Below are 12,688 nucleotides of genomic sequence, written 5' to 3'. Positions count from 1 at the left end.
GGATAGACAGGGTAGTTAATGTCGATATAAATCCTCGCATTAAAAATTCAGAGTGTCGTTGTGGCCCAAGCCAAGGGAACTCCAAAAATGCATTTGGAATAAGCAGCCTTCAAGAGTCTTATTGCTCTGAAGACACATAATTTCCTGAAGGAGAATCTTCCTTTTATGAGCTCAAACATACCTCCCCATTTTTGCCAATTGTTCAGGATTATCGGGTCAGAATAACTGCTTTAGGGAAACATTCATAATGTTTCCATCATTTTCTGTGTGAAGAGCTGTTCTGCTTCAAATAGATACCCTATAACTTTGCAAAGCATTGTTTTTATCACTGCTGCACTTGTGTTTTTACTACAAAAGGTTATTGTTGTTGATCTATGGTATTTTTCTTGCCGTCAAAGTATTTGCTACATCCATCTAATCCTTTTCCCCTCTGTATAATGTTTTAATTTAGATAGGGATACCAATATGTTGTTTCTTGTGCCGAGAATACTTTTGCGGTGAAAAAGCTAATGGCATATTTTTTTTTTTTTGCTGTTTCCATATCTTAATTTTTTTTTTTTAAATTAATAAATCTTTTATTGTTCAGATTATTACAGATGTTCCTCTTTTTTCCACGCTAATGGCATATTTAATCGCCCTGTTATTGTTATCTATATCTCTTGATATAATGGTAAATATCTGCGAAAGCTAAAATCCTGAGAGGGGAAAAAAGTGAGGTCATCCACAGGGATAGATATATAGTGATTATTACTGAGTTCAAGTTTTCAATTTAATCACTCCCTATGACCCATTTGCCCTTAGGACATGACTGTTAGAACAAAATTATTTCACTTATACTCCTTTTCATGGGAACTGTAATTCTAGTCAGCAGCTCTTTGTGTTACAAAAGACTGCACCTCCTACCATTCATTCACAAGGTTTAGAGATGTGTTATAATTCAAATAAAATTTCTCTTGTAAGACAATGGAGCATATGACCCTTTTATGATAAACTATAATTTTTGGGGTACATAACACAATTGTTCCATCATTTGTTATTCTTGTAGGTAAAACATGGATTAATATTAAAACATCCTGCTCTATGTATTTCATTCAACACTACCTAATAACACATCCTTTTGTTTCTCAACAGAGATTTAAAAGTGTTACAAACCTCTGTCATATCCAAGAAAGAACATTTTAATAATCTTCTTAATCTCCCTTAAATCTCCCTAGCACAGCAATTTTCAAGCAGTGTCCTGTGCCGCAAGAATTATTAAAACATGCCATACTTGACTATTTAATCAGGAGCAATGACCTCTTTTCCCTTAGATTATCAAATAAAGAAAATGACAACAGGCAACACAACTATAATTGTCCGATGTGAATGAATCAATTTTTGCCAGATTAGCAAAAAAATATTTTATTTTGGTGTGCTGCAGAATGTTAGTAATTAGTTTATGTATGTCATGAGATTTAAAAGGTTGAAAATCGCTGCTCTAGCATAATGTTCCTCAGAATTATTCTTTACCACATGCCAAACTAAATAGGTCCTCAAAAGAAGTCTAGGTAATCATCTGTTCCTCTGTTTATGTTGCTCCCGTAAGGCCAAGGCTGGAGGATTAGCGCTGAGTGAAACAGGACATCTTTGAAAAGGTCTTCCTATTGTCCCAGCTTATGCTCCAGAATTAGGACACCTTTCCGTTAGTGTGTGTCCAAAAGACAAGCAGGATTCTGAGTCCCTCAATGCAAGACCATCTGTTTGTCTTGACAGCCACGTGGCAGCCACTTCCTCCAGCACCATGGCCAGTTCACCTCCATAGTTTCCCAAGGAGACACTCCAGGGAAATGTGCTTTGTGGCCCAGCACCTGAACTTGCCTCCCTCCAGCCCTCTTGAACTGGGCCAGGACAGCTATGGGCATAAACTCCCTCTTGCCTTTGGCACAGATCTGGATGACAGCCAACTGTGCCCCCACCTCCATCTGGGCCCCACTGTGGTCTTACTCCTTCCCCAGAATGCTTCCAGATTAGAGGCATTCTTAGTACCAGCTTCCCAAGGCAAACACAAGCAGAAATCCAGGTAAGCAAATTCCTTTAGCCTAGTCCCTGATCAGAACAGGATCAATCTGTCCAATTCCTGTTTCCTTTTCTCACATGTTGATCCCCAACCCCACCCTGACCAGGCCTGGCTTGAGCTTCCAACTCTCTAATAACCTGTCAGTGAGAAGTGTTTCCTGATGCATCTTATTACAATTTTACCTCACCATAACTGCTGTATGAAAGGAAGAAGAGAGAGAGAAAAAAAAGAAAGGAAAGAAGAAACCAAGAGAGGGAGGGGGGAGTAGGAAAAATGGAAGGAAGGAAGGAAGGAAGGAAGGAAGGAAGGAAGGCTAACAGGTAGAAAGATTTTTGTTCCTGATCAGTTCTATTTATAACTCCTCCATTTTTCCAATTAAAAGCTACATTTTTTTACTTTCCACCTCATCCCAGTTGAGTGGCCTTTTTATATGCCCTTGAGCATTTTACTTTTATCCTTGATTCTTCACAGGTCAAATAAGGTGGCTGAAGAGGATGTTGACCTCTCCCTAGAAATGAGTGTGTGATGACTGCCCTTCTGGCTCACATAAGACCAGCCCTCAACCCAAGCATCTTACACTAGCTGGGATGGGGCTGTTTATAGCTCCAGCAGAGCAGTCTTTTCTACCCTGGGTCCATGGTTAATTTCTTGGCTCACTGAATTCTGACACATGAGAGGGAAACTAAGACAAATATACTCAAAACTTTTCAGCCATTTTCTTTTCATCAAAATAAAAGGGAAAATGTTTAAATAATAACAGGAAAAACATTTGAAATTAAAAGGGAAACATTGAATTTCCAAGGTACACTGGTTGTCTAAAGCCTACATGTTTATTGAAATTTGTACTGCAAGTGAGTCCATTTTAGACTTGGAATCAGTTCTATTTATAACTCCTCCATTTTTCCAATTAACAGCTACATTTCTTACTTTCCACCTCATCCCAGTTCAGTGACCTTGTTATTTGCCCTTGAGCATTTTACTTTATCCTTGATTCTTCACAGGTCAAATAAAGTGGCTGAAGAGGACATTGACCTCTCCTTAGAAATGAGTGTGTGATGACTGCCCTTCTGGCTCATCACCATCATATAAGGCCAGCCCAAGCATCTTACACTAGCTAGGATGGAGCTGTTTATAGCTCCAAAAGAGCAGTCTTTTCAACTCTGGGTCCATGGTTAGTTTCTTGGCTCACTGAATTCTGACACATGAGAGGGAAACTAAGACAAATATACTCAAAACTTTTCAGCCATTTTCTTTTCATCAAATTAAAAGGGAAACATTGAATTTCCAAGGTACACTGGTTGTCTAAAGCCTACATGTTTATTGAAATTTGTACTGCAAGTGAGTCCATTTTAGACTTGGAGAATTTCAGAAACCACTTGGCCAAGATTTATGAGAACTAAACTCAATAAAAGTCACTGGGGATAGAAGAAGAGGAATCAAATAACTACTCTATCAGTCACAGTTCAACCCGGGAAGAACCAATAGGTAGGGGTGCGTGTGCGTGTGCGTGTATGTGTGCGTGTGTGTGTGTGTGTGTGTGTGTGTGTGTGTGTGTGTGGCTTATGCGATTGTGAAGGCTGGTTAAAAAAAAGTCCAAAGTCCATAGGGCCAACTTCAAAAAGGGAAGAAATGAGCGAGCTGTTACTCATGGACACAGGCTGACGCTCCTGTCCACAGGCAGTCAGGAAGAAAGATCATGAGCAGGCTGGAGCCCCACAGGCACAAGCTGAAGCTTATTGTCCACAGGCCCTCAAGAAGGGGAAATTGTACGCAGGTTGCCACCCCAAGATCCAGAGAAGAGGGAGAGTAAATGTAGAGCCAGCTGCTGTTGGAGTCTCTGAGCCCAGGGAAAGACTTCTGAAAAGGCTCACCGGATTAGGCAGACCCATCGAGGATAATTTTCCTTTTGATTAACTTAAAGTCAACTGACTAGGGACTCTACACTGCAAGATCCCTCCACTATAGCACCTAAATTAGCGTTTGATTGAATAACTAAGAACTATAGTTCAGCCCAGTCAAGTTGACACATCAAGAAGCCATCATACCCTGCCTCCTAAAACTAGTTGAGGAACTCTACTAGTCTACCTTTAGCCATTACAGGAACACCTGCTCTATGCAAAGCCCTGTGTTGTGCGCTGGAGGAAAGTTACTTTATTGCACAGGAACCTACTCAACTGAATAAAAAGTGAGGCACCAGCAAGAGCAAAAAATACCTAACGAATAAAACAGGGTTAATGACAAGAAGAGTATTTAAAATAAGATAAATACATATTTTTAAATTATATTAAGAATGAGTCGAAAAAACTGGTTTCTGTAGGAAAAAAATTGGAAAAAAGTCACACTGGTATAGTATCAAAGTCATGGTAATATTGATGCATAATTAACATTCTCAGAGTACAGACCATGACTTAGTTCATTTTCCCAAAGAAGCTTTCTCAACTAATAAAAATTTATAAATACATAAAATATGTTAAAGGGAAAATTATATTTACGAGTTCCGGAGAGGAACCACTCCAATCCCAGACTATAAAATTAAATTTCATCCTCAATAGAACTGTATGTTATAAAAAAAAAAAACGTGTCTGTCACTGTTGTTTTGGTTATGCTCAAGAGAATGAAAGACAATGCAAAAATCCACTATAAAAAAGACCTGAGGGGGAAAAAAAGTCATGACGACTTTGTATATATTTAGTTGTGAGAATTGTCATAGTCTTATGAATGCTGGGATCTGAGCTTCATAAAGTAACCTGTATAAATTGGGCTTCCTAGAGGCCAGCCTGAGCACCATGGAGCCTCCAAAGTCTGTCTCTCACCTCTCAGCAGCTATTCCTCATACTCAACTCCTCCCAATATTCATTCATTTCTCTCTCTCCCTCTTCTCCCTCTCTCCAGGCCTCTGCTCTGAATCTCTTTGTCTTCCCCTGTCCTCTCCTCTCCTTTCTAACAGAGTTATCTGGCCTATTTTTTGGTTTCTGACATTCTCCTCCCCACTTCCCACCCCGCACCTCATTTAGCACAACAGAGGCCCTATCTCAGGCCAAGAGAACAAAGGATTTTTCCTCCATGGAAGGTAAGGGGAGCATACAATTGCAAATATTCATTACTTAATATAATTTTTTCCTGACAGAGCTGTAAATCTCCAATGCATTTGCAAGTAATGAATCAGAACTAGTTCTTCATTTCTCAGATGCAAAAAAAAAGTTAGAAAAAAAGATAAATATACTCATCCCAGGTGTCACACGAAAATGGGGGGGGGGGAGTTCTATTTGTTTATTTGCTGAACTGCTCTTAAGATTTTTATTTCTCTAGATAAAATACAACGTGAGAACCAAAAAGATAAAAGTTTATTGTTTATTTTATTATTTTTAAGAAATAGAAAAGAAATCTTATGTTTGGGGATGTTTTTTGAGACATTAAAAAAAAATACAGAGTTGACACCCAGCATTATTCGTGCCTGAGAGGGAACCCAGATTTGTTACAGCTGACTCTCAATTATTCCGGGAGCTGACAGGGCAATTTGAGAATCAACCAGATCTCTGCTTCGCTTTATGCCTCCTGCTGCAGGGCCTTGGCTTTTGTACTGCAGGTTGGGATATCTGTGGGAAGGTGAACAGGGACTGGAGAAGTCATCAGTCCAGTCAATCCATTCTGTTCCCCTGCTACTTGCTAAAAAGCTTAGTGTGAGATGCTGCAAAAAAAATTTATTAAAATACAACGTATAGATTTGGGGGGCATTTCAATTTCTTCTGCTATTCCTGGTCATCATTCTTTTTCATATTCAAGAGTAGGCTTTATATTCAAGCATGCAATTTAATCATCCACATTCATTATCCAGACTGAATTAACTGAACATTTTAATTTTTTCAATAATAACACAGGAGTATTTAGTCTATTTCCTGTGAAAAGGTCTAAGATGAGAAGGGGCTGAGGATGGGAAACCCAACCAGCATCTCACTTGAGGGACTCAGCTTTGGCCCTCACACAATGCAATTGCTAATGGCTCATCTGCCTAAAGAGAACCTTTTGTTTATAGTTGCCCAATGTTTAAAGGGATCAATCTTTTTTAAAAATTGAATACGGCCAAGTTGCACTTCAAACTTTTTGCCTGGCCCAATCTTTTACTACTTGATTCATTCAGCTTATAAGGTGTTTCTCCTCCATGAAGAATTTTTAAGCCCTTTAGTTTGCCCTGTAAATCTCTGACTTTCGTTTCCCCCTCAGTGACCTGCTCTGTTATGAGCTACCAATTTTGTAACGCACAAACAAAATCTCCTCAGAAATGTCCTGTGAAGCAGCCTCTACAGGGCTGCCTGGGACTTGGGAGCTTTCATTTCCTCCCCTATGGAGAGCTGCAATGATCCAGCATGAAGACCAGAATGAGGGACAGGGGGAGAAGTTGCATTTAGTTGTTAGAGCTCATGTTTTGCAGTTTGCTCTCCTAGGTACAGCAGTTCCTTAATTCTTTCCTGGGGTTATGAAGTAAATTTTGACCTTTCATCTTAATTGGCATATAAACATAAATTTACTAGAAAATAAAGCATGTTCTAAGGGACAGTTGAATTTTTACCTTATTCATGATACCTATTTATATTATTTAAGGTGGTTCAGTTCAACTGTGGTTTTGCAAAGAGATGGAATCATTTCCAGAAAAGTCATAATAACAAATCAATGTCTTATTCTGGAATTATAAAAGCATAAGCCTCTTTTTAAATAACTACAGTTCCATGTCAGAAAATCTAAACAAATGTGTGGTTAGGAATGATTGTTATACCTTAGGGACTTAGTTTACACAAGATAGATTAGCAAGATATGAGCCTCATTATGCATGAAAGGCATTTGTTTTTCCATGAATCCAGCACAGCCCAAGTTCTGGGGTTGCAATTCATAAAGAGAACGAATGTGAAGACTGAGCGCTGTTATGACATTAATCCTCATGAATATGGAAAGAAGTGAATTATTATCTTTCTCTTTATGAGGTGAAGAGAACTGTCACAACAAATTTGAATCTTGGTATACAGTATATTAGAATGTGAAAGCTGGAAGGGCCCCAGAGAGTTAGTCTAACCCTGCTATTTACCCAAAGGAAAGTGAAAATGTTCTTAAGAGACTCACCCAACTTCATGTGGTGAGCTAATGGCAGAGATAGGACAGACCTTTGGATTCCCAAAATCGGGATTTTTATCAACCAAAAAGAGGGGCAAATTTTCCCTAGTTCCAGTTTTGCCTTTTTTTTAGGTGCATAAACTACTTAGTAATAGACAAGGCCTACAGATATAGGACATACCCACAGTGCGACCCCAGCAACCCTGGTCTTGGTGTGCTGGCCTCGAACACGAAGACTCCAGAGTGGCCCAGCACTCTGTAGGCCTGAATTTTCTTCAGCCGCTCCACATCTTCACAGAGCTTGTTGTCCACATCATTGGCCAGGACCTGGCTGCATTTTCTGTCCTTCATGTCCTTCTGTCTGTTCAGGAACCAGTCTGGAACCTTGTCCTGCCATGGATTCCGCATAACGGTGATCACACATTCCACCTCGCCCTCAGTGAGCTCGCCTGCCCTCTTGCTGAGGTCGGTGTGTGCTTTCCTCAGCACCATAGGAGATATCTTCACCCCACACCCTAATCGCAGTGATGGCAAAGGCTATTTTCCACCACCCATTGATATTGGTGTTGAGTAGCTGGAACTATCTGTCTGTTCAGGAACCAGTCTGGAACCTTGTCCTGGCATGGATTCCGCATAATGGTGATCACACATTCCACCTCACCCTCAGTGAGCGCTCCTGCCCTCTTGCTGAGGTCGATGTGTGCTTTCCTCAGCACCATAGGAGATATCTTCACCCCACACCCTAATCGCAGTGATGGCAAAGGCTATTTTCCACCACCCATTGATATTGGTGTTGAGTACCTGCTGGAACTACTCACGGATCACTAGAGACCTGGGGGCAGCCCCAGTAGTGCATGTCAGCCTCCTGTGGAAAAGGCAATTCCAGTTTTCCTAAATAACTGAGAGTCTTCTATGTGTGTGCCCTCTTCAACACACTACCAGGGATCCTAAACTAAATATAAATAATCTATTTTTGACTACTTATTGTGAGCTAAACTACTTCTTGGTGTTTTACTTTCACCTATATATGCTATGCCAATTCCACTGTCAATAAGTTCTCTCTGACTTGGTTCCTAACCTGGATAACCTATATGAGAAGAAAACTGGAATTATTACTATAGGATGGTGCATAGAAAATGTTTGGAGCATCTAACCCATTGCAAAAATTCTTCCATAGGAAAAAGGATGCTCAAAGATAACCCATAACAAAAAGATATTCTTCTAAGACTTAAGACATATGGGTGAGGTACAGGTGATAGAATTAAGTAGTAATTGTGCAAGGTGAGAAGAGAAGAACTGGGAGGTGGGGGAAAGAGTCTTCTGGCTTAGGCAACTGAGTGAACAAAGGTGCCTGGAACTGAGGTAGGCAAGACAGAGGATAGGATGAGTAGAGGCTATGAGAAAGGATGGCAATTGGTTTAATTTTAGTTTGATCTGAATGCTTGTGTAATCCCAAAATTCATTTGTTGAAACCCTAATCCCCAAGATAGCATTAGGAGGTGGAGTTTTGGGGAGGTGCTTAGGTCATGAAGGCAGAGCCCTCATAATTGGGAGTAGTGACTCATACAAGAGGCCTCTCAGTGCTCCCTTGCCACTCTGCCATGGGTGGGAGAGCAAGAAGACACCATCTAGGAACCAGGAATTATGTTCCCACCAGAACCTGACCATGATGGCATGCTGATCTTGGACTGCCAGCCTCCAGACTGTGAGAAATAAATGGCTGTATTTATAAGCCACCAGTTCATGGTATTTTGTTATAGCAGCCCAAATGGACTAAGTCGGACATGTCGAATTTGAGTTTTATGATTCTATAATCATCCTACCCACAAATAGGTAGCGGTCTCTAAACAAATGCTTCAAGCTCGTGCATGCCTTTAAAATGAGCTAATTTGCAAGAAACCCATTTTATAAAACAAAAAATCATTTGATAAAGCAACTCCTTAGCATATCTGCTTTGTGAATTCCAATTTTAGTATATCAGGTTTTCCTCCAAGAAAAGCACATCTGGCCCTGACCGGTTTGGCTCAGTGGATAGAGCGTCAGCCTGCAGACTGAAGGGTCCTGGGTTTGATTCCGGTCGAGGGCATGTACCTTGGTTGCGGGCACATCCCCAGTGGTGGGTGTGCAGGAGGCAGCTGGTCGATGTTTCTCTCTCATTGATGTTTCTAAGTCTCTATCCCTCTCCCTTCCTCTCTGTAAAAAATCAATAAAATATTTTTTTAAAAAAAAAAAGAAAGAAAAGCACATCTGTACATATTTTTTTAATGCATTGCTCCGGGAATGATGACTGCCAATTCTGAAACTTGTTTGAATTGTATGTCACAACTTCTGTTTAATCCCATTTATTCTTCCAAAATTAAGTTGTCGTGTTTGTTTAAAAAAAAAAAAGCAATTTGGTCCAAGTTTCTCAGAAATTATCATATTTAAGACCATGATTTTTAATCTTGGCCATGGTTTTGAAGAAGTTTTCCCTGCACCAAAAACTTCATCCCCTCCATAAACTTTATGCCATCTTCACTCCCACCCACCCCTAAACTCCCCAGCATTACCATCCCTCTACACACAGAGAGAATTTTAAGACCTTTGAAAGATTTAGTAGTTCTTTGGAGGTACCATTGCATAATATGGCAAACATAATAAAATAAGTTATGCAAATCACTTACAACTTTATGGGTTGAGTTGCAGTAGACTAGTTGATATAATGTTATGTTCTAGAGGTATTTAAATTAAATATTAATTAATTTCATTTTTTCAGGATGGGTTTTGTTTTTTAATTTTACAGCAACAAAAGTATTTTAAATTTCAAACATTTTGTAGGCCCTTGAAAACTTATAGTCCATTAAGCACTTTTTCTGAAACAATTGATGGATAAAATAGTTCCAACAACAAACCCCCACTCAAAGAGAAAGATGAAACATCAGTACTTTCAGAACATTTTTGCTGACTCTTTCCCCTCGCACACAAATAATTTGTATCATTTTAAGTGTTTCTCATCATGGGCGCTTTTTCTCTTGTGCAGTAGTTGGCATGGAGCACCAGCTGGTTTGGCAATTGATGATTTGCTGGCTTGTCCTGGGGTGGGGTGCTTCCTCTTCTCCTGCCATGGGATTCACTAATAGGTGTAGTGAGTGCACACCCAGACATCTCCTGTACCTCTACCAGTTATAAGACCTCCTAGCAAACCTATGGTCCAACTGAGGCCTAAGATAGAGCTTGGTCATCTATGGTATTGTGCTCCAATTTCTATAAATTTTGGAAGATATTCACAGGGAAAGTATTAATAAAGCAAAATGTGATTGTTTAAAAGCAAATTGTCAAATATTCAGTGGCAAACATGTCTTAGGTATTCGCCTTCACAGAAATCGGTAGCAGAAATATGCTGAAAACGACGAAGTTTCTGTACGTTTCTAACTGATTTCAGAAGATCAACTTTGGTAGGTTCCTCCCAAGGTTGAAACGCTCAGGACAAGAAGGACCCTGAGTTGTTCCCTGTCTTTTCCTTTCTCGCCCATGCAGTCACTCTGCTTATCCAAGTCACACCTTGGACAAAAGAGAGTTGGAGGAAAGAAGAACTCTGCTTATCCAAGTCACACCTTGGACAAAAGAGAGTTAGAGGAAAGAAGAAGAATGGAATAAATGGAAGTAGATTGAAAGCTGTGCAAAGATGTGCATTTCTCTCTTACACCTCAGACACTCACATCTCCATTCCTCTCTGAGGAGACAGTTTGAGTTCAGTCAGAGAGAAACAAAGGCCTATTTAACCAATAATTTGACAATATGCTCAGGATACCCCTTCCCTCTAATTAGATAGCCACTTTCTTTTGACAATGAAAGAAAAGTAGCTCTTATAATATTAACTTCTCAAATAGCAAGGTTGTGTTGAATTTAATATGTTCATTTGAGTTCTGCTTTTCACTCCACCAGAGATAACATTAGAGAATTGATTTAAAAAAACAACTGCAGCACATGATAATTGCAACTTACAAGTGGTATTAGTTATTTTAGTTCCTATTCTGTCATTTTGTATACAGTTTTAAAGGTTTGAGAACTTAAATGTAAAAGGGGAAAATTGATTTTAAAACAAAGCTAGCTCTTTATTTTAACAAAAGATGCACTCAAAGGGGGTTTTCTCTTATCTATGAATAGAAGTTCTGTGTAATGTTATAGCTAATGGAATATTGATTTTCCCCCTTTCTACTTTTGCAATGGGCTTTGTAGCTGCTTCTTATGTATTTTAAATATGCAGGTCTTGTGTTACATTTGGGAAAACATACATGTACAGAAAATGTATTCTCCCAAATGGGTCTAGGTATTTCGGCTGTCAGAAATCTATTTCACACACATTAGTCTAGCATCAGACCAACTGTGATGCCTGTGAGAGGAGTAAGTTGAAACTGGAGAATTCAGCAATAACTGTTCAATGAGTAAGACTGATTTCAAACCAGAAATAATTTCAACCTGATTTTTAATTAAAAGCAAAAAATGTGGACGTGATCACAAATACTTATACTTTCTGAGATGCTTTCCCCCTTTTCTTTCCACACTCGTACTGCCTCAATCATATTCTTTGCACACTGAAAAATAATTACATGTGGTAGCAGGGTTGGCAGGCCCTGAAGCTGACAACTTCAATCTTCTTACCAATTTCATCTCTAAGGACACAACTATAATATGCAAAAATAATGTTGAAGGAAAGGGGAAATAGTTACATGTTTGAAATGAGACTCTGTAAGGTACAAAAGCCAAGTGTGGTCTCTTTGTATTAACTCAATCCAGAGTCCCCGACTTCTAACTTTATTTTGAGCATGGCAGTCCTCAAGGTAAGTCACCGACGTAAGGCTGGTTATGAATCTGAATCTGTATGCAGGGAAAGCAGGAAACGCAGCTCCTTTAGAAAACAGAAGCGCCTGAGACTCAGAATCACTCGTCTTCCCTTGGCCTCTCATTAGCTGTGTTGCCTTGAGCGTGTCGCTTAGCCTTGCTGAGTCTGCTGCCTCGTCGGTGACATGGACTAATTGGACAGTATGGTATCCATGATCTCTTCTAGTTAATTCTCAGCCAAACAGCATTGATTGAGCAATGGCCTTGGGCCCAACTCTGCAGGATAAAATAAAGATCTATGTTAGTATGATGTGCTTTGGGGGGGGGAGGGGCTACCTCCCCTCCTGGCCTATAAGTAATTTAAAGGCAGATCTGTGCCCAGTTCCTCTTTCTTCCTCCCTTACACTTAACACAGTGCCTAGTAAAATAGAAGCACCCAATAACTTTTTTGGTCAATGAATAAATATATAAAAGTTTCCATGGTAGTTTTATAGCCTCCTTGAGAAAATATCACAAAAGCATTCTTTGGGTAGCATTGGGGGGCGGGGAGCAGGGAGAATAACTACTATAACCAAGAAACATGATGAACAGTGGCCCTGAAAATCTCATTTATCACACTCAGAAGCAAAAAATTAAAATAAGTTACTAAACCATTCTCCTGAATTAAAGAATGAAAGCTCAATTTATAATTGGAAGAAACCACCACCA

The 12,688-nt window shown here is 39.6% G+C and overlaps 1 pseudogene; it reads right to left on the bottom strand.

The window, feature by feature from the left end:
• Nucleotides 1–5,602: 5,602 nt before the first annotated feature.
• LOC102246184 overlaps nucleotides 5,603–12,688 on the bottom strand; it is a 14,510-nt pseudogene continuing 7,424 nt past the window's right edge.

The sequence above is a fragment of the Myotis brandtii genome, unplaced genomic scaffold (genome assembly GCF_000412655.1).
Source record: "Myotis brandtii unplaced genomic scaffold, ASM41265v1 scaffold581, whole genome shotgun sequence".
Lineage (NCBI taxonomy): Eukaryota > Metazoa > Chordata > Mammalia > Chiroptera > Vespertilionidae > Myotis > Myotis brandtii.
This window is presented reverse-complemented; position numbering and strand designations above follow the sequence as displayed.